A 23,201-nucleotide genomic window follows, 5' to 3' on the forward strand; every position below is an offset into this window, starting at 1 on the left:
ACTTTAAAGACTATTAAAAGAGACAAAGAAGGACACTACATAATGATCAAGGGATTGATCCAAGAAGAAGATATAAAAATTATAAATATTTATGCACCCAACATAGGAGCACCTCAGTACATAAGGCAAATACTAGCAGCCATAAAAGGGGAAATTGACAGTAACACATTCATAGTAGGGGACTTTAACACCCCACTTTCACCAATGGACAGATCATCCAAAATGAAGATAAATAAGGAAACACAAGCTTTAAATGATACATTAAACAAGGTGGACTTAATTGATATTTATAGGACATTCCATCCAAAAACAACAGAATACACATTTTTCTCAAGTGCTCATGGAACATTCTCCAGGATAGATCATATCTTGGATCACAAATCAAGCACTGGTAAATTTAAGAAAATTGAAATTGTATCAAGTATCTTTTCTGACCACAACGCAATGAGACTAGATATCAATTACAGGAAAAGATCTGTAAGAAATACAAACACATGGAGGCTAAACAGTACACTACTTAATAATGAAGTGAACACTGAAGAAACCAAAGAGGAAATAAAAAAATTACCTAGAAACAAATGACAATGGAGACACGATGACCCAAAACCTATGGGATGCAGCAAAAGCAGTTCTAAGAGGGAAGTTTATAGCAATACAATCCTACCTTTTGAAACAGGAAATATCTCGAATAAACAACCTAACCTTGCACCTAAAGCAATTAGAGAAAGAAGAACAAAAAAACCCCAAAGGTAGCAGAAGGAAAGAAATCATAAAAATCAGATCAGAAATAAATGAAAAAGAAATGAAGGAAACGATAGCAAAGATCAATAAAACTAAAAGCTGGTTCTCTGAGAAGATAAACAAAATTGATAAACCATTAGCCAGACTCATCAAGAAAAAAAGGGAGAAGATTCAAATCAATAGAATTAGAAATGAAAAAGGAAAAGTAACAACTGACACTGCAGAAATAAAGATCATGAGAGATTACTACAAGCAACTCTATGCCAATAAAATGGACAACCTGGAAAAATGGACAAATTCTTCTGCAGAAATGCACAACCTGCCAAGACTGAATCAGGAAGGAATAGAAATTATGAACAGACCAATCACAAGCACTGAAATTGAAACTGTGATTAAAAACCTTCCAAGAAACAAAAGCCCAGGACCAGATGGCTTCACAGGCGAGTTCTATCAAATATTTAGAGAAGAGCTAACACATATCCTCCTCACGCTTCCAAAATATAGCAGAGGGAGGAACACTTCCAAACTCATTCTATGAGGCCACCATCACCCTGATACCAAAACCAGACAAGGATGTCACAAAGAAAACTACAGGCCAATATCACTGATAACATAGATGCAAAAATCCTCAACAAAATACTAGCAACAGAATCCAACAGCACATTAAAAGGATCATACACCATGATCAAGTGGGGTTTATTCCAGGAATGCAAGGATTCTTCAATATACGGAAATCAATCAATGTGATACACCATATTAACAAATTGAAGAAGAACTATATGGTCATCTCAATAGATGCAGAGAAAGCTTTTGACAAAATTCAACACCGATTTTTGATAAAAACCCTCCAGAAGGTAGGCATAGAGGGAACTTTACTCAACATAATAAAGGCCATATATGACAAGCCCACAGCAAACATCGTCCTCAATGTTGAAAAACTGAAAGCATTTCTACTAAGATCAGGAACAAGACAAGTTTGCCCACACTCACTGCTCTTATTCAACATAGTTTTGGAAGTTTCAGCCACAGCAATCAAAGAAAAGGAAATAAAAGGAATTCAAACTGGAAAAGAAGAAGTAAAGCCGTCACGGTTTGCAGATGACATGATACTATACACAGAGAATCCTAAAGATGCTACCGGAAAACTACTAGAGCTAATCAATGAATTTGGTAGAGTAGAAGGATACAAAATTAACGCACAGAAATCTCTGGCATACCTATACACTAATGATGAAAAATCTGAAAGTGAAATCAAGAAAACACTCCCATTTACGATTGCAACAAAAAGAATAAAATATCTGGGAATAAACCTACCTAAGGAGACAAAAGACCTGTATGCAGAAAATTATAAGACACTGATGAAAGAAATTAAAGATGAGACAAGTAGATGGAGAGATATACCATGTTCTTGGATTGGAAGAATCAACACTGTGAAAATAACTCTACTACTCAAAGCAATCTATAGATTCAAGGCAATCCCTATCAAACTACCACTGGCATTTTTCAAAGAACTAGAACAAAATATTTCACAATTTGTATGGAAACACAAAAGACCACGAATAGCCAAAGCAATCTTGAGAACAAAAAATGTAGCTGGAGGAATCAGGCTCCCTGACTTCAGACTATACTACAAAGCTACAGTAAGCAAGAGAGTATTGTACTGACACAAAAACAGAAATATAGATCAATGCAACAGGATAGAAAGCCCAGAGATAAACCCACGCACATATGGTCACCTTATCTTTGATAAAGGAGGCAGGAATATACAGTGGAGAAAAGACAGCCTCTTCAATAAGTGGTGCTGGGAAACCCGGACAGGTACATGTAGAAGTATGAGATTAGATCACTCCCTAACACCATACACAAAAATAAGCTCAAAATGGATTAAAGACTTAAATGTATGGCCAGAAACTATCAAACTCTTAGAGGAAAATACAGGCAGAACACTCTATGACATAAATCACAGCAAGATCCTTTTTGACCCACCTCCTAGAGAAACGGAAATAAAAACAAAAATAAACAAATGGGACCTAATGAAACTTCAAAGCTTTTGCACAGCAAAGGAAACCATAAACAAGACCAAAAGACAACCCTCAGAATGGGAGAAAATATTTGCAAATGAAGCAACTGACAAAAGATTAATCTCCACAATTTATAAGCAGCTCATGCAGCTCAATAACAAAAAACCCGATCCAAAAATGGGCAGAAGACCTAAATAGACATTTCTCCAAAGAAGATATACAGACTGCCAACAAACACATGAAAGAATGCTCAACATAATTAATCATTAGAGAAATGCAAATCAAAACTACAATGAGATATCATCTCACACCAGTCAGAATGGCCATCATCAAAAAGTCTAGAAACAATAAATGCTGGAGAGGGTGTGGAGAAACGGAAACACTCTTGCACTGCTGGTGGGAATGTGAATTGGTACAGCCACTATGGAGAACAGTATGGAGGTTCCTTTAAAAACTACAAATAGAACTACCATATGATCCAGCAATCCCACTACTGGGCATATACCCTGAGAAAACCATAATTCAAAAAGTGTCATGTACCAAAATGTTCATTGCAGCTCTATTTACAATAGCCCGGAGTTGGAAATAACCTAAGTGTCCATCATCAGATGAATGAAGAAATAAGTTGTGGCACATATATACAATGGAATATTACTCAGCCATAAAAAGAAACAAAAATGAGCTATTTGTATTGAGGTGGATGGACCTAGAGTCTGTCATACAGAGTGAAGTAAGTCAGAAAGAGAAGGTCAAATACCGTATGCTAACACATATATATGGAATTTAAGAAAAAAAAATGTCATGAAGAACCTTGGGGTAAGACAGGAATAAAGACACAGACCTACTAGAGAATGGACTTGAGGATATGGGGAGGAGGAAGGGTAAGCTGTGACAAAGCAAGAGAATGGCATGGACATATATACACTACCAAACGTAAAATAGATAGCTAGTGGGAAGCAGCCGCATAGCACAAAGGGATCAGCCTGGAGAGGTGGGATAGGGAGGGTACGAGGGAGGGAGATGCAAGTCGGAAGAAATCTGGGAACATATGTATATGTATAACTGATTCACTTTGTTATAAAGAAGAAAGTAACACACCATTGTAAAGCAATTATACTCCAATAAAGGTGTAAAAAAAAAAGAACTCACAGAACAATGGGGACATGCAGCACATAAGCACGTAAGGGTCAGCGAGGCTGCCTGGGAGCAGTGACTTTGAAGCAGGGAGTTGTAGTACAAGTGGGACTTGGCCAGACAAAATCTGGAAAAGAGACTTCCAGACAAAGAGAAGATTCTGACCAAGTCTTGGCTATTTTTTTTTTAATTGGGGTATAGCTGTTTTACAATGTTCTGTTAGTTTCTACTGTACAGCGAAGTGAAGTAGAGTACCGTGTGCTATATAGCAAGTTCTCATTAGTTATCTATTTTATACGTATTAGTGTAAATATATCAATCCCAATCTCCCAATTCATCGGACCACCACCACCACCCTCCACTTCCCCCCCTTGGTGTATATACCTTTGTTCTCTACATCTGTGTTTCTATTTCTGCCTTGCAAACCAGTTCATCTGTACCATTTTCTAGATTCCCAATATATGCGCTAACATACGGTATTTGTTTTTCTCTTTCTGACTTACTTCACTCTGTATGACAGGCTCTAGGTCCATCCACCTCACTACAAATAATTCAATTTCGTTTCTTTTTATGGCTGAGTAATATTCCATTGTATATATGTGTCACATCTTCTTTATCCGTTCATTTGTCGATGGACCCTTGGGTTGCTTCCATGTCCTGGCTATAGTAAATAGCGCTGCAGTGAACAGTGTGGTACATGACTCTGAATTATGGTTTTCTCAGGGTATATGCCCAGTAGTGGGATTGCTGGGTCGTATGGTAGTTCTATTTGTAGTTTTTTAAGGAACCTCCATACTGTTCTCCATAGTGGCTGTATCAATTTACATTCCTACCAGCAGCGCAAGAGGGTTCCCTTTTCTCCACATCCTCTCCAGAATTTATTGTTTGTAGATTTTTTGATGATGGTGATTCTGGCCGCTGTGAGGTAATACCTCATTGTAGTTTTGTTTTGCATCTCTCTAATAATTAGTAATGTTGAGCAACTTTTCATGTGCCTCTTGTCCATCTGTATGTCTTCTTTGGAGAAATGTCTATTTAGGTCTTCTGCCCGTTTTTGGATTGCATTGTTTGTTTCTTTAATATTGAGCTGCATGAGCTGTTTATATATTTTGGAGATTAATCCTTTGTCCATTGATTCATTTGCAAATATTCTCTCCCATTCTGAGGGTTGTCTTTTGGTCTTGTTTATAGTTTCTTTTGCTGTGCAAAAGTTTTTAAGTTTCATTAGGTCCCATTTGTTTATTTTTGTTTTTACTTCCATTACTCTAGGAGGCAGGTCAAAAAAGATCTTGCTGTGATATATGTCAAAGACTGTTCTTCCTATGTTTTCTTCTAAGAATTTTATAGTGTTCGGTATAACATTTAGGTCTTTAATCCATTTTGAGTTTATTTTTGTGTATGGGCTTTAGGGAGTGTTCTAATTTCATTCTTTTACATGTAGCTGTCCAGTTTTCCCAGCATCATTTACTGAAAAGACTTTCTTTTCTCCATTGTATATCCTTTCCTCTTTTGTCATAGATTAGTTGACAATAGGTGCATGAGCTTATCTCTGGGTTTTCTCTCCTGTTCCATTGATCTATATGTATGTTTTTGTGCCAGTACCATAGTGTCATGATTACTGTAGCTTTGTAGTATAGTCTGAAATCAGGGAGTCTGATTCCTCCATCTCCGTTTTTTTTTTTTTTTTTTTTTTTTCCCCTCAAGATTGCTTTGGCTATTCAGGGTCTTTTGTGTCTTCATACAAATTTTAATATTTTTTGTTCTAGTTCTGTAAAAAAATGCCATTGGTAATTTGATACAGATTGCATTGAATCTGTAGATTGCTTTGGGTAGTATAGTCATTTTCACAATACTGATTCTCTAATCCAAGGACATGGTATATCTCTCCATCTCTTTGTGTCTTCTTGGATTTCCTTCATCAGTGTCTTATAGTTTTCTGAGTACAGGTCCTTTACCTCCTTAGGTAGTTTTATTCCTAGGTATTTTAATCTTTTTGTTGCAGTGGTGAATGGGAGTGTTTCCTTAGTTTCTCTTTCTGATCTTTCATTGTTAGTGTATAGGAATGCAAGAGAGTTCTGTGCATTAATTTAGTATCCTGCAACTTTACCAAATTCATTCATTGGCTCTAGTAGTTTTCTGGTGGCATCTTTAGGATTCTCTATGTATAGAATCATGTCATCTGCAAACAGTGACAGTTTTACTTCTTCTTTTGCAATCTGGATTCTTTTTATTTCTTTTTCATCTTTTGCAATCTGGATTCTTTTTATTTCTTTTTCAACTGTGGCTAGGACTTCCAAATTTATGTTGAATAATAGTGGTGAAAGTGGACATCTTTGTCTTTTTCCTGATCTTAGAGGAAATGCTTTCAGTTTTTCACCATTGAGAATGATGTTTGCTGTGGGTTTGTCATATATTGCCTTTATTATGTTGAGGTAGTTTCCTTCTATGCCCACTTTCTGAAGAGTTTTTATCAAAAATCAGTGTTGAATTTTTCAAAAGTTGTTTCTGCATCTATTGAGATGATCATATGGTTTTTATTGTTCAATTTGTTAATATGGTGTATCACATTGATTGATTTGCATATATTGAAGAATCCTTGCATCCCTGGGATAAATCCCACTTGATCATGATGTATGATCCTTTTAATGTGTTGTTGGATTCTGTTTGCTAGTATTTTGTTGAGGATTTTTACATCTATATTCATCAGTGATGTTGGTCTGTAATTTTATTTTTTTGTAGTATCTTTGTCTGGTTTTGGTATCAGGGTGAGGGTGGCCTAGTAGAATGAGTTTGGGAGTTTTCCTTCCTCTGCAATTTTTTGGAAGATTTTTAGAAGGATGAGTGTTAGGTCTTCTCTAAATGTTTGATAGAATTCACTTGTGAAGCCATCTGATCCCGGACTTTTATTTGTTGGAAGACTTTTAATCACAGTTTCAATTTCATTACTTGTGATTGGTGTGTTCATATTTTCTGTTTCTTCTGGGTTCAGTCTTGGAAGGTATAGCTTTCTAAGAATTTGTCCATTTCATCCAGGTTGTCCATTTTATTGGCATAGAGTTGCTTGTAGGGGTCTCTTATGATGCTTTGTATTTCTGCAGTGTCTATTGTAACTTCTTTTTCTTTTCTAATTGTATTGAGTTGAGTCCTCTTCCTCTTTTTCTTGATGAGTCTGGATAAAGGTCTATCAATTTTTTTAATCTTCGTATAGAACCAGCTTTTAGTTTTATTTCTCTTTGCTATTGTTTCCATTTCATTTATTTCTGCTGTGATCTTTATGATTTCTTTCTTTCTACTAAATTTGTGGGCTTTTTGTTCTTCTTTCTCTAGTTCCTTTAGGTGTAAGCTTAGATTGTTTGTTTGAGATTTTTCTTTTTTCTTGAGGTAGGATTGACTGCTATAAACTTCCTTCTTAGAACTGCTTTTGCTGCATCCCATAGGTTTTGGATCATCGTGTTTTCATTGTCATTTGTCTCTAGGTATTTTTTGATTTCCTCTGATGTCTTCAGAGATCTCTTGGTTATTTAGTAATGTATTGTTTAGCCTCCATGTGTTTGTGTTTTTACAGTTTTTTCTTTTCCTGTAATTGATTTCTAATCTCATAGCATTGTGGTCAGAAAAGATGCTTGCTATGATTTCAATTTTCTTAAATTTACAGAGGCTTGATTTGTGACCCAAGATCTTATCTATCCTGGAGAATGTTCTGGGTGCCCTTGAGAAGAAAATGTAATCTATTTTTGGATGGAATGTCCTATACATATCAATAATATGTATCTGGTCTATTGTGTCATTTAACGCTTGTGTTTCCTTATGAATTTTCTCTGTGGATGATCTGTCCATTGGTGTAGGTGAGGTGTTAAATTCCCCCACTCTTATTGTTTCCCCTCTTAGAACTGTTAGCATTTTCTTTATGTATTGAGGTGCTCGTATGTTGGGTGTGTATATTTTTATAATTGTTATATCTTCTTCTTGGATTGATCCCTTGATCATTATGTAGTGTCCTTTCTTGTGTCTTGTAACATTCTTTATTTTAAAGTATATTTCGTCTGATATGAGTATTGCTACTCCAGCTTTCTTTTGATTTCCATTTGCATGGATTATCTTTTTCCATCTCCTCAATTTCAGTCTCTATGTGTCCCTAGGTCTGAAGTTGGTCTCCTGTAGACAGCTTATATAAAGGTCTTGTTTTTATATCCATTCAGCCAGTCTGTGTCTTTTGATTGGAGCATTTAATCCATTCACATTTAAGGTAATTATTGATATGTATTCTCCTGTTTTATTAATTGTTTTGTGTTTGTTTTTGTAGGTCCTTTTCTTCTCTTGTGTTTCCATTTAGAGAACTTCCTTTAGCATTTGTTGTAGAGCTGGTTTGCTGGTGCTGAATCCTCTTATCTTTTGCTTGTCTGTAAAGCTTTTGATTTCTCCATCAAATCTGAATGAGATCCTTCTTGGTTAGAGTATTCTTTTTTTTTTTTTTTTTTGGAATATATTAAACTTTATTTATGTGTTTTTTGTTTGTTTTTTTTTTTAACATCTTTATTGGAGTATAATTGCTTTACAAAGGTATGTTAGTTTCAGCTTCACAACAAAATGAATCAGTTATATATATACATATATTCCCATATCTCTTCCCGCTTGCGTCTCCCTCCCTCCCACCCTCCCTATCCCACCCCTCCAGGCGGTCACAAAGCACCAAGCTGATCTCCCTGTGCTATGCGGCTGCTTCCCACTAGCTATCTACCTTACGTTTGGTAGTGTATATATGTCCATGCCTCTTTATCGCTTTGTCACCGTTTACCCTTCCCCCTCCCCATAGCCTCAAGTCCATTCTCTAGTAAGTCTGTGTCTTTATTCCTGTTTCACCCCTAGGTTTTTCATGACATTTTTTTTTTAAATTCCATATATATGTGTTAGCATACGGTATTTGTCTCTCTCTTTCTGACTTACTTCACTCTGTATGACAGACTCTAGGTCTATCCACCTCATTACAAATAGCTCAATTTCGTCTCTTTTTATGGCTGAGTAATATTCCATTGTATATATGTGCCACATCTTCTTTATCCATTCATCCGATGATGGACACTTAGGTTGTTTCCATCTATGGGCTATTGTAAATAGAGCTGCAATGAACATTTTGGTACATGACTCTTTTTGAATTATGGTTTTCTCAGGGTATATGCCCAGTAGTGGGATTGCTGGGTCATATGGTAGTTCTATTTGTAGCTTTTTAAGGAACCTCCATACTGTTCTCCACAGTGGCTGTATCAATTTACATTCCCACCAACAGTGTAAGAGGGTTCCCTTTTCTCCACACCCTCTCCAGCATTTATTGTTTCTAGATTTTTTGATGATGGCCATTCTGACTGGTGTGAGATGATATCTCATTGTAGTTTTGATTTGCATTTCTCTCATGATTAGTGATGTTGAGCATTCTTTCATGTGTTTGTTGGCACTCTGTATATCTTCTTTGGAGAAATGTCTATTTAGGTCTTCTGCCCATTTTTGGATTGGGTTGTTTGTTTTTTTGTTATTAAGCTGCATGAGCTGCTTATAAATTTTGGAGATCAATCCTTTGTCAGTTGCTTCATTTGCAAATATTTTCTCCCATTCTGAGGGTTGTCTTTTGGTCTTCTTTATGGTTTCCTTTGCTGCGCAAAAGCTTTTAAGTTTCATTAGGTCCCATTTGTTTACTCTTGTTTTTATTTCCATTTCTCTAGGAGGTGGGTCAAAAAGGACCTTGCTGTGATTTATGTCATAGAGTGTTCTGCCTATGTTTTCCTCTAAGAGTTTGATAGTTTCTGGCCTTACATTTAGGTCTTTAATCCATTTTGAGCTTATTTTTGTGTACGGTGTTAGGGAGTGATCTAATTTCATACTTTTACATGTAGCTGTCCAGTTTTCCCAGCACCACTTATTGAATAGGCTGTCCTTTCTCCACTGTACATTTCTGCCTCCTTTGTCAAAGATAAGGTGACCATATGTGCGTGGGTTTATCTCTGGGCTTTCTATCCTGTTCCATTGATCTATCTTTCTGTTTTTGTGCCAGTACCATACCGTCTTGATAACTGTAGCTTTGTAGTATAGTCTGAAGTCTGGGAGCCTGATTCCTCCAGTTCCTTCTTTCGTTCTCAAGATTGCTTTGGCTATTCGGGGTCTTTTGTGTTTCCATACAAATTGCAAAATTTTTTGTTCTAGTTCTGTGAAAAATGCCAGTGGTAGTTTGATAGGGATTGCATTGAATCTATAGATTGCTTTCGGTAGTAGAGTCATTTTCACAATGTTGATTCTTCCAATCCAAGAACATGGTATATCTCTCCATCTATTTGTATCATCTTTAATTTCTTTCATCAGTGTCTTATAATTTTCTGCATACAGGTCTTTTGTCTCCTTAGGTAGGTTTATTCCTAGATATTTTATTCTTTTTGTTGCAATGGTAAATGGGAGTGTTTTCTTGATTTCACTTTCAGATTTTTCATCATTAGTATATAGGAATGCCAGAGATTTCTGTGCATTAATTTTGTATCCTGCCACTTTACCAAATTCATTGATTAGCTCTAGTAGTTTTCTGGTAGCATCTTTAGGGTTCTCTATGTATAGGATCATGTCATCTGCAAACAGTGACAGCTTTACTTCTTCTTTTCCGATTTGGATTCCTTTTATTTCCTTTTCTTCTCTGATTGCTGTGGCTAAAACTTCCAAAACTATGTTGAATAAGAGTGGTGAGAGTGGGCAACCTTGTCTTGTTCCTGATCTTAGTGGAAATGCTTTCAGTTTTTCACCATTGAGGATGATGTTTGCTGTGGGCTTGTCATATATGGCCTTTATTATGTTGAGGAAAGTTCCCTCTATGCCTACTTTCTGCAGGGTTTTTATCATAAATGGGTGTTGAATTTTGTCAAAAGCTTTCTCTGCATCTATTGAGATGATCATATGGTTTTTCTCCTTCAGTTTGTTAATATGGTTTATCACATTGATAGATTTGCGTATATTGAAGAATCCTTGCATTCCTGGAATAAACCCCACTTGATCATGGTGTATGATCTTTTTAATGTGCTGTTGGATTCTGTTTGCTAGTATTTTGTTGAGGATTTTTGCATCTATGTTCATCAGTGATATTGGCCTGTAGTTTTCTTTCTTTGTGACATCCTTGTCTGGTTTTGGTATCAAGGTGATGGTGGCCTCGTAGAAGGAGTTTGGGAGTGTTCCTCCCTCTGCTATATTTTGGAAGAGTTTGAGAAGGATAGGTGTTAGCTCTTCTCTAAATGTTTGATAGAATTCGCCTGTGAAGCCATCTGGTCCTGGGCTTTTCTTTGTTGGAAGATTTTTAATCACAGTTTCAATTTCAGTGCTTGTGATTGGTCTGTTCATATTTTCTATTTCTTCCTGATTCAGTCTTGGCAGGTTGTGCCTTTCTAAGAATTTGTCCATTTCTTCCAGATTGTCCATTTTATTGGCATAGAGTTGCTTGTAGTAATCTCTCATGATCTCTTTTATTTCTGCAGTGTCAGTTGTTACCTCTCCTTTTTCATTTCTAATTCTATTGATTTGGGTCTTCTCCCTTTTTTTCTTGATGAGTCTGGCTAGTGGTTTATCTATTTTGTTTATCTTCTCAAAGAACCAGCTTTTAGTTTTATTGATCTTTGCTATTGTTTCCTTCATTTCTTTTTCATTTATTTCTGATCTGATTTTTATGATTTCTTTCCTTCTGCTAGCTTTGGGGTTTTTTTGTTCTTCTTTCTCTAATTGCTTGAGGTGCAAGGTTAGGTTGTTTATTCGAGATGCTTCCTGCTTCTTAAGGTGGGCTTGTATTGCTATAAACTTCCCCCTTAGAACTGCTTTTGCTGCATCCCACAGGTTTTGGGTCGTTGTGTCTCCATTGTCATTTGTTTCTAGGTATTTTTTCATTTCCTCTTTGATTTCTTCAGTGATCACTTCATTATTAAGTAGTGTACTGTTTAGCCTCCATGTGTTTGTATTTCTTACAGATCTTTTCCTGTAATTGATATCTAGTCTCATGGCGTTGTGGTCAGAAAAGATACTTGATACAATTTCAATTTTCTTAAATTTACCAAGGCTTGATTTGTGACCCAAGATATGATCTATCCTGGAGAATGTTCCATGAGCACTTGAGAAAAATGTGTATTCTGTTGTTTTTGGATGGAATGTCCTATAAATATCAATTAACTCCATCTCGTTTAATGTATCATTTAAAGCTTGTGTTTCCTTATTTATTTTCATTTTGGATGATCTGTCCATTGGTGAAAGTGGGGTGTTAAAGTCCCCTACTATGAATGTGTTACTGTCGATTTCCCCTTTTATGGTTGTCAGTATTTGCCTTATGTATTGAGGTGCACCTATGTTGGGTGCATAAATATTTACAATTGTTATATCTTCCTCTTGGATTGATCCCTTGATCATTATGTAGTGTCCTTCTTTGTCTCTTCTAATAGTCTTTGTTTTAAAGTGTATTTTGTCTGATATGAGAATTGCTACTCCAGCTTTCTTTTGGTTTCCACTTGCATGAAATACCTTTTTCCATCCCCTTACTTTCAGTCTGTATATGTCTCTAGGTCTGAAGTGGGTCTCTTGTAGACAGCAAATATATGGGTCTTGTTTTTGTATCCATTCAGCCAATCTGTGTCTTTTGGTGGGAGCATTTAGTCCATTTACATTTAAGGTAATTATTGATATGTGTGTTCCTATTCCCATTTTCTTCATTGTTTTGGGTTTGTTATTGTAGGTCCTTTCCTTCTTTTGTGTTTCTTGCCTAGAGAAGTTCCTTTAGCAGTTGTTGTAGAGCTGGTTTGGTGGTGCTGAACTCTCTCAGCTTTTGCTTGTCTGTAAAGGTTTTAATTTCTCCATCAAATCTGAATGAGATCCTTGCTGGGTAGAGTAATCTTGGTTGCAGGTTTTTCTCCTTCAACACTTTCAATATGTCCTGCCACTCCCTTCTGGCTTGCAGAGTTTCTGCTGAAAGATCAGCTGTTAACCTTATGGGGATTCCCTTGTGTGTTATTTGTTGTTTTTCCCTTGCTGCTTTTAATATGTTTTCTTTGTATTTAATTTTTGACAGTTTGATTAATATGTGTCTTGGCGTATTTCTCTTTGGATTTATCCTGTATGGGACTCTCTGTGCTTCCTGGACTTGATTAACTATTTCCTTTCCCATATTAGGGAAGTTTTCAACTATAATCTCTTCAAATATTTTCTCAGTCCCTTTCTTTTTCTCTTCTTCTTCTGGAACCCCTATAATTCGAATGTTGGTGCGTTTAATGTTGTCCCAGAGGTCTCTGAGACTGTCCTCAGTTCTTTTCATTCTTTTTTCTTTATTCAGGTCTGCAATAGTTATTTCCACTATTTTATCTTCCAGGTCACTTATCCGTTCTTCTGCCTCAGTTATTCTGCTATTGATCCCATCTAGAGTACTTTTAATTTCATTTATTGTGTTGTTCATCATTGCTTGTTTCATCTTTAGTTCTTCTAGGTCCTTGTTAACTGATTCTTGCAATTTGTCCATTCTATTGTCCATTCTATCTCCAAGATTTCGGATCAACCTTACTATCATTATTCTGAATTCTTTTTCAGGTAGACTGCCTATTTCCTCTTCATTTGTTAGGTCTGGTGGGTTTTTATCTTGCTCCTTCATCTGCTGTGTGTTTTTCTGTCTTTTCATTTTGCTTATCTTACTGTGTTTGGGGTCTCCTTTTTTTTTTTTTTGCAGGCTGAAGGTTCGTAGTTCCTGTTGTTTTTTGTGTCTGTCCCCAGTGGCTAAGGTTGGTTCAGTGGGTTGTGTAGGCTTCCTGGTGGCGGGTACTGGTGCCTGTGTTCTGGTGTATGAGGCTGGATCTTGTCTTTCTGGTGGGCAGGTCCACGTCTGGTGGTGTGTTTTGGGGTGTCTGTAGACTTATTATGATTTTGGGCAGCCTCTCTGCTAATGGGTGGGGTTGTGTTCCTGTCTTGCTAGTTGTTTGGCATAGGATGTCCAGCACTGTAGCTTGGTGGTCGTTGAGTGAAGCTGGGTGCTGGCGTTGAATGGAGATCTCTCGGAGATTTTTGCTGTTTGATATTATGTGCAGCTGGGAGGCCTCTTGTGGACCAGTGTCCTGAAGTTGGCTCTCCCACCTCAGAGGCACAGCACTGAGTCCTGGCTGCAGCACCAAGAGCCTTTCATCCACAGGGCTCCTTAATTTGGGATGATTCGTTGTCTATTCAGGTATTCCACAGATGCAGGGTATATCAAGTTGATTGTGGAGCTTTAATCCGCTGCTTCTGAGGCTGCTGGAAGAGATTTCCCTTTCTCTTCTTTGTTCTCACAGTTCCCAGGGGCTCAGCTTTGGATTTGGCCCCGCCTGTGCGTGTAGGTCGCCGGAGGGCGTCTGTTCTTTGCTCAGACAGGACGGGGTTAAAGGAGCCGCTGATTCGGAGGCTCTGGCTCACCCAGGCCGGGGGGTAGGGGGGGTCACGGAGTGCAGGGCGGGCCTGCAGCGGCAGAGGCCGGCGTGACGCTGCAGCCTGAGGCGCGCCGTGCGCTCTCCCGGGGGAGCCGTCCCCGGATCCCGGGACCCCGGCAGCGGCGGGCTGCACAGGCTCCCCGGAAGGGCGTGTGGCTAGTGACCTGCGCTCGCACACAGGCCTCCTGGCGGCGGCAGCAGCGGCCTTAGCGTCCCATGTCCGTCTCTGGGCTCCGCACTCTTAGCCGCGGCTCGCGCCCGTCTCCGGAGCTCTCCCAAGCAGCGTTCCCAATCCCCCCTCCTCGTGCACCAGGAAACAAAGAGGGACGTAAAAGTCTCTTGCCTCTTCGGCAGGTCCAGACCCCTCCCCAGACTCTCTCCCGGCCAGCCGCGGCGCACCAACGCCCTGCAGGCTGTGTTCACGCCGCCAACCTCAGTCCTCTCCCGGCGCTCCGACAAAAGCCGGAGCCTCAGCTCCCAGTCCCGCCCGCCCCGGCGGGCGAGCAGACAAGCCTCTCGGCTGGTGAGTGCCGGTCGGCCCGATCCTCTGCGCTGGAATCTCTCCGCTTTGCCCTCCGCACCCCTGTTGCTGTGCTCTCCTCCGCGGCTCCCAAGCTCCCCCACTCCGCCTCCCGAAGTCTCCACCCGCGAAGGGGCTCCTAGTGTGTGGACACTTTTCCTCCTTCACAGCTCTCTCCCGCTGGTGCAGGACCCGTCCCTATTCTTTTGTCTCTGTTTAGTTTTTTCTTTTGCCCTAACCAGGTACGTGGGGGGTTCCTTGCCTTTTGGGAGGTCTGAGGTCTTCTGCCAGCGTTCAGTAGGTGCTCCGTAGGAGTTGTTCCACGCGTAGATGTATTTCTGGTGTATCTGTGGAGAGGAAGGTGATCTCCGCGTCTTACTCTTCCGCCATCTTCCCGGAACTCCGGTTAGAGTATTCTTGCTTGTAGGTTCTTCCCTTTCATCACTTTAACTATATCATTCCACTCTCTTCTGGCTTGAAGAATTTTGGCTGAGAAATCAGCTGTTAACCTTATGGGAGTTCTCTTGTATATTATTTGTCATCTTTCCCTTGTTGCTTTTAATAATTTTTCTTTAACTTTTGTCAATTTGATTACCATGTGTCTCAGCATGTTTCTTCTTGGGCTTATCCTGCCTGGGGCTCTCTGTGATTCCTGGACTTGGGTGCATATTTTCTTTCCCATGTGAGGGAAATTTTTAACTATAATCTCTTTGAATATTTTCTCAGGTCCTTTCTCTCTCTCTTCTCCTTCTGGGACCCCTATAATGTGAATGTTGGTGCATATAATGTTGTCCCAGAGGTGTCTTAGACTGTCTTCATTTATTTTTATTCTTTTTTCTTTATTCTGTTCCATGGCAGTGATTTCCACCATTCTGTCTTCCAGGTCAGTTATCTGTTCTTTTGCCCCAGTTGTTCTGCTATTGATTCCTTCTAGTGTATTTTTCATTTCAGTTATTGTATTGTTCATCTCCATTTGTTTGTTCTCTAATTCTACTATGTCTTTGTTAAACATTTCTTGCATCTTCTCCATCCGTGCCTCCATTCTTTTTCTGATATCCTGGATCATCTTCACTATCATTATTCTGAATTCTTTTCCTGGAAGGTTGTCTATCTCCACTTCATTTAATTGTTTATCTGGGGTTTTATCTTATTCATTCATCTTCGACAGATGATGAATGAAAGACAGAAAAGTCCTCTGTCTTTTCATTTTGTGTATCTTTCTGTTATTGTTGTTTTCATTCTGCAGGCTGCAGGACTGTAGTTTGTCTTGCTTCTGCCATCTGATGGATGAGGCTATTTAAGAGACTTTGCAAGCTTCCTGATGGGAGGGACTGGTTGTGGGTAAAACTCTGTGTTGCTCTGGTCGGCAGAGCTCAGTAAAACTTTAATCCGATTGTCTCCTGATAGGTGGGGATGTGTTCCCTCTCTGCTGGTTGTTGGCCTGAGGTTAACCTGCACTGGAGCCTACAGGCTTTTTGTGGGGCTAATGGCAGACTCCGGGAGGGCTCACACCAATGAGTACTTCCCAGAACTCCTGCTGCCAGTGTCTTTCTCCCAGTAGTGAGCCTCAGCTGACCCCTGCCTCTGCAGGAGACCCTCCAACACTAGAAGGTAGGTCTGGTTCAGTTTCCTATGGGGTCATTCCTTCTTCCCCCTGGTTCCTGGTGTGCACACAACTTTGTTTGTGCCCTGCAAGAGTGGAGTTTCTGTTTCCCCCAGTCCTGTCAAAGTCCTTCAATCAAATCCTGCTGGCCTTCAAATTCCGATTCTCTGGGGTTCCTCCTCCCATTGCCAGACCCCCAGGTTTGGAAGCCTGACGTGGGGCTCAGGACCTTCACTCCAGTGGGTGCTTTATGTGATATAATTGTTCTCCAGCTGTGAGTCACCCACCCAGTGGTTAGGGGATTTGATTTTTCATGATTTCATCCCTCCTACCATCTTATTGTGGCTTCTCCTTTGTCTTTGGATATGGGGTATCTTTTTTGGTGAGTTCCAGTGTCTTCCTTTTGATGACTGTTCAGCAGTTAGTTGTGATTCTGGTGCTCTCGCAAGAGGGAGTGAGCACATGTCCTTCTACTCTGCCATCTTGAACCAATCTCCAAGTCTCAGATATTAAAATCCCCAAATTCCAAAAGCATGAGTATTGAAATCAGAATGGCTAGTTTGCATACCATCTCTACTGTTTACTCCTCCAACAAACTGGATTAATCCAGTCCTCTCTGAGGCCTCATATCTTCCCCAGTGAAATGGGGATAATCATAGGTATCTTACAGCAGGTGAACACATGTCATAAGCTATGTAAAGTGCTATCTCTATAGACACTTATTGCTCTGATCATCATTGTCACTATTATTATTATTAATCATTAATTCAGTGCCAGGGACTCAGCTGGAAACTGAGGATTCAGAAGTGAATAAAACTCAGCCCTGCCCTCAAAGTGATCACAATCTAATAATAATAATTCATGCTCATGCAGGGCTTATTATGTTCCATTCTCTGTGCCCAGCACTCTACATGTATTAGCTCATTTCATCCTCACAATCATCCTGCAATGGTTACTCTCATTTTTCAGATGGGTAAACTGAAGCACAGAGGAGTTAAGTAACTTGTGCAAGATGCCACAGCTGGTTGGTGGGTAAGATGGCTCTTGAGTACCCACATTTCACCACTATTCCATACAGGGAGAAGGACAGTTAAGAGGCAACCATAATGATGACATAAATATTGTGAGTATAAGTCGAGTGAGGGGTGGGAGGAGTTGTCAGCAAAGCCTTCTTAGAGGAGGTGGCCCCCAAGCTGAGATCTGGCTAGGAGTTGGGAAAAGGTATGCCCAGCAAAAGGAGCATATCAACAAAGACCCTGAACTGTGAAGCTTCTCCTTTCATGTGAGAGGGACTGAGAGAGAAAAATGGGAGGTAGCAGGATATGGTTGGAGAGGTGGGCTCCTGCCAGGAGTCAGGTCCTGAAGGGCATTGGGCACCATGTTAAGGAGCCCTGACTGTCTTCTGAGGGCACTAGGGATTTGCATTGGAAATATCCCTCTGACTGCAGTGTGAAGAACAATTTGGGAGAAGGAAGCATGGATGATAGTCAAGGTCAGGGGCTACCACAGAAGTCTAGCTGCTATTTTTAGTGTCTGAAAGTAGACTGCGCCAGTGGGGATGGAAAGCTTGAAAACTATTAAGCTATAGAGATTGATGAAAGAGAAAGAGGAAGAAGAATCAAGCATGACTCCTGGATCCTCACCCAGGTGATTGGAGGGTCAGAGTGGCATGCACCAGGACCTGATGAGCAAGATCTGGGAAGCACATTTAAGGAAGGGCATAGGAAGCAGAGCCTGGAGAAAACCAAAGAATGAGCAGAGGGAATGGAGGAAAACAAGCCAGTGCCTGCCCAAGAATCCAAAGAAAGGGGAAGGGTGACGGATCTAGATTAGACACCAAGAATTTGCTTCCAACAGAGTTCTGAGTACTTAAATCCAGACCTGAATGTCTAAAACACAGAACTTTTCCTTGTGATTCAAAAAGTCCTTCTTTTCAGTCTTATTTTTCCCAGTCTTCATGTTCCACGATTTCATATTTCACTGCCCCAATCATTTAGTACGTTTAATTAATTTCTCAATATCTTTGTGAACTCTTTACTGCTCTCTGCACACATAGACGTAATAGGATGAAGGAGGAGGTTCTGCTGACTGGTATTTGTAATGTGCTGAGACTGATGAATGAACCAATACACACACCGTCACCATCACCAATAATAATAGCAACCCCTATTACTAAATGGGAGTCTCATCTCCTGTTTATTGAGCATCTATTATGTACGAGGTGTTCAATTGTGAGTTTTATAAACATGGCCAATAAACAGAGTAGAAATAACATTTCTCTTTTATAGCGGAAAAAACTAAGGCTTGAAGAAGTTAAGTGAGTGGCTGAAGATCACACAATAAATAATAAAAAGTAATGGGATATATGTGTACTATCCACCAAGGGTAGAGCCCTTTAAAATGTTTGTGTACCTACATGAATGACTTCCTTTATTTCCTTCTTATGATTTAAGGGAAGAGGAAGAGTTTCAGGCGGGGAGAGGGAGCAGAGCAAAGGAAACAGAATTAAGTGTAATCAGGTCAGGGTATCACTGTTCCCAAGCCCAATATTGTAAGTTGTTGGCTATGTGTTCAAACTCAAACACTCCATCCTGCACAGCCTCTTTCAGAAACAAATAAGCACCTGAATGATTTTTTTATATTTGCCATAGAGATTTATCCAAAGAAACAGAACACCCTGATGTAAAATTTCCTGGCCAGCTTTGAAGAACATAACTTACAAATCATTTGTTCGTTTAACAAATACTTACCAAGCACCTACTGGAGGCCAAGCATTGGTCTAGGTCCTAGGGAGACAATGGTGAACATATCAAACACACCAGCATGAGAGAGAGAACTGAGGTTGCCCTTCTTGAATCGCCTTTTTGGAGGGGACTTGAAGGATGAGAGTGGTCGAGGGAAGGTGGAGGGCCTTTTGGGCAGAGGGGCCACTTGACAAAGGCCTCTTACTCTAAAGCTGTGTTTTCAACACTCTTCCTGACCTCTGGGTCTTGCAAGTTCCAAATCACCCCTTAAAACTTGGGCAGGTTTGCCTGGCCTGACCTCCCTGGCTGGGTCTCAAAGCTTTCCTGTGGGATTCTTCTGCACCCTTTGCACACTTCTATAGGAGCAGGTAGGAGCAGACAGCCCAGCCTGGGCCTCTCTGGTCTGAGTTCTCTGCCAGAAGGGAAGAGTCTTTCAGCTCCAGGACCTTGATGCCAGCACAGAGCGGATGCTCAGTAAACACAGTGGAATACCCACAGCATGCTGAGGAGGGTTCCAACACAAATCAGGACCCTTTGGGTAGTCCTGGGCCACACTGCACATTTGGTCACTTCAGAGTTCCTTTTCGAGGCAGGGAGTTGGAGATAATAGAAAGGTTGGAGGCCCGGGCTCTGCAGGACTGACTGAACACACTGCTTATGGATTTGCTTTCCTCCCTCATCAAAGGACAGAGTGAGACCAGCATGGTGGACTTGGGACGAGATAGGACTTACCAAAGCCCATGAGTAGGGTTGTTTGTGCTACAGCAAGTCCAAGATCAGCCTACATCCTGTAGTCAAGATGGAGCAGAGAGAGATTGTCTAGAAAGGAAGTAACATCACATTTGGTTTTTCCTTTAGTTCCCTTTGACCTACAATTCTGTGACAAAGTGTTGCTCTTGTCTGTGATTTACCTGAAGCTTAATTTTTCAACAAAAACAGAGTTGAAGCGCCTGGCATAGAATACAATGGTAACTAAAATAATATTATTTATGGAGAACTGTAATTTTTGAACAGGTAAAATGATCTCATGGCTTAAAAATGAAAGTGATATAAAAAGATGGACATTGAGAACATTGCCCCCACCCATGCTGTTCTTTGCCCTGTTTGATAACCCTGCTCTCTGCCCCCATGACTCACCAGTTTCATTAGTTTCTTACCTGTCCTTCCAGTGATTCTTTATGCAAATACAAGCAGGTATGGAATTTTGTCAAATGCATCTTCAGTATCTGTAGAGACGATCATATGATTTTTCTTCTTAGATCTATTTTGATGAAATGTCTTTGCATTCTTAGAATAAGCTGTACTTGTTATGAAGTATTATTCTTTTAGTATGCTGCTGAATTCTGGTTGCTAATATTTTACTTATGATTTATGCATCAATATTCATATGTGAGATTCATTTATCATTTCTTTTCTGTATAGCCTTTGTATTCAATGTTATCTTTGCTGGGTGAAAATAATTTGAAAGCTGTTCTTTTTCATATATGCTCCAGAACAATTTCAATAGTTTTGGAATCATCCTTCCTTTAAAGGTTTGGTTAAATTTGCCTGGGAAACATGTAGCCCTTGTACTTTTAAAAAAATTAACTCCTTGGGCTTCCCTGGCGGCGCAGTGGTTAAGAGTCTGCCTGCCGATGCAGGGGCATGAACAGGACACGGGTTCGTGCCCCGGTCCGGGAAGATCCCACATGCCGCGGAGCGGCTAGACCCATGAGCCATGGCCGCTGGGCCTGCGCATCCGGAGCCTGTGCTCCAGGGAGAGGCCACAACGGTGAGAGGCCCGTGTACCGCAAAAAAAAAAAAAAAAAAAAATTAACTCCTTTAAAATTTTCTCTAATATTTTCTATGAAAATTGGTCTGTTTAGAGCTGGTTTCAGTAAATTATATTCTTCTAGAAAACTCCATTTCTTTCAGATTTGCAAATTTAGATACATAAAGTTGTGCAAAATTATTCTTAAATTTTCCTTCCTTTCTTCATCATTTTCTTCTTGTCATGTATTTTTTTTTCATTTGTTCATTCTTCCTTGATTTCTGAGAAGGCTTATTTGTTTTATTGATTTTGCCCGAATGATCCAGGTATTCACTTACTTACTTTGTTCCCCCTCACCACTGTTATCTAACTCATTAATTCCTTTTATTTTTATTTTATTCCTTCTGCTTTCCTCTGGTTTATTTTGTTGTTCTTTTTTCTAACTTTTTGATTCTTAATTCTTTCAACTTCATCTATTTTATATTTTACACCAATATTTCTTTTACATTTTAGGTTACGACATTTCCTATGAGCACTGCTTTTGTTCTATGTTCTAGATTCAGAATCTAATATGTAGTATTTTCACTATCATTGGTTTCTAGAAATTCTGCAATTTCAATTTGTACTTTAACTCAGGACTTGTTTAAATAAAGATTTTCTTAAAATACCTTCATTTTTATTAATTTTTATTTTTACTGTATTGTGAACAAAAAATAATGTCTATATTATCTCTACTTTTTGAGATTTATTGTGACTTCCTTTGTGGTGGTCAATGGTATGGTCAATTATTGTGGCTGTTCCGTGGGCACTTGAAGCAATAATATATTCCTACCTTCAGAGAGAAAGGGAGTTGGTTCATAGTAAATGCTCAAATGTTATTGAAGTAGCATCTAAAATCCCTCCAAGTCATGAAAGGGCCTTTTCCTACTCACCAAGGAAATATAGAAGGAGAACTGGATTATCCAACTTCGTTTCATAAACAAAACCTAATGTTTTGGCTCTGGATGAAGCTTTCACATCTACCTTTATGATTATGTGGCTTAGGTCTTTTGTATCCTTATTCATTTTGGGTCCAATTGATCAGAGAGAATGTGTTACTATTTCCTGAGATGTGAAAAGGGGCGGGGGGTAGGGGTGTGTGAAGAAATCATAGGTTTGTTGGAGTCACCTGTCAGATCATCTCCAAACAAAAACACTCTTGTCATAAAGGAAAGCCCCCTCCCACCCACCAAATTGACCAAGGTCTGTATTGTTTAATTTCTATTGGTATTCTTGAAAGGAGGAAGAATTAACCTTTCATTTAATCTGATGATTATGTATGGTTTTCTAACTACTTCATACATAGATTTTGCTTACCAAACCAAGTTGGAAAATCCAGTTCTCCTGTTATAGTTCCATGGTGGGTAGGACAAGGCCTTTTCATGACTTGGAGAGATTTTAGATGGTGATGTTACTAATAATAACATTTGAGCACTGAGTATGGGCCAAAGTCTCTTCTAGATACTTTGTATGTCTTAGGTTATTTACTCCTCACATTAACTCATAATATCCCATTTTACAAATTAGAAAACAACAACAACAAGACAAGTGTAGGTATAGTAACTTGTCCAAGTTCAAACTACTAGTGAGTAGCAGAGCCAGGACCCTAACCTTAGTCACTATGCTCTGTTGCCTCTTTTAGAGACCAGCTCTTCCAGGGCCTTCATTTTATAGGTGAAAGACTAGACCTAAAGTTGTTGAGTCAGCCAGTAAGCTCCTAGTGGAGCTAAAACTAGACCCCTAATATTTGGACCTTCATCCAGAACCTTCCCACTATACTGCATTGCCTCTCACTATGCATAGAAGTAATGTTTTGCAATAGAAAGAAGTTGTAATTTGCTGGATGACATAGGCTAATCATTTATGGCAACCCCTGCCTGTCTCACCTCACAGGGCCATAGGGTAACACCATAGTAGATGGAAAGATGTTTTAGTCTATGGGCTACCTAAATACTTTCCAGTTCCTGAACAGATTGGTCAGTTATGGAATAAATTCACTTTTAATATGATTAAGATACACAAAGTTACAAAAAACTAAAATTCTATGAGAGAGAAATTCTTCTAGATGGGAATGTATTTTCAATAGGCATCTCCTGTATTCTCCAATTCCCATGCACATGACCTTCATTCTTTGTTTATTTATTGTGGGTGTCAGGCTTAAAAACAGGCACTTCATCTGGACAAGTTGGAACAAAAGATAG

The sequence above is a fragment of the Leucopleurus acutus genome (genome assembly GCF_964270905.1).
Source record: "Leucopleurus acutus genome assembly, chromosome: 6".
Taxonomy (NCBI): Eukaryota; Metazoa; Chordata; class Mammalia; order Artiodactyla; family Delphinidae; genus Leucopleurus; species Leucopleurus acutus.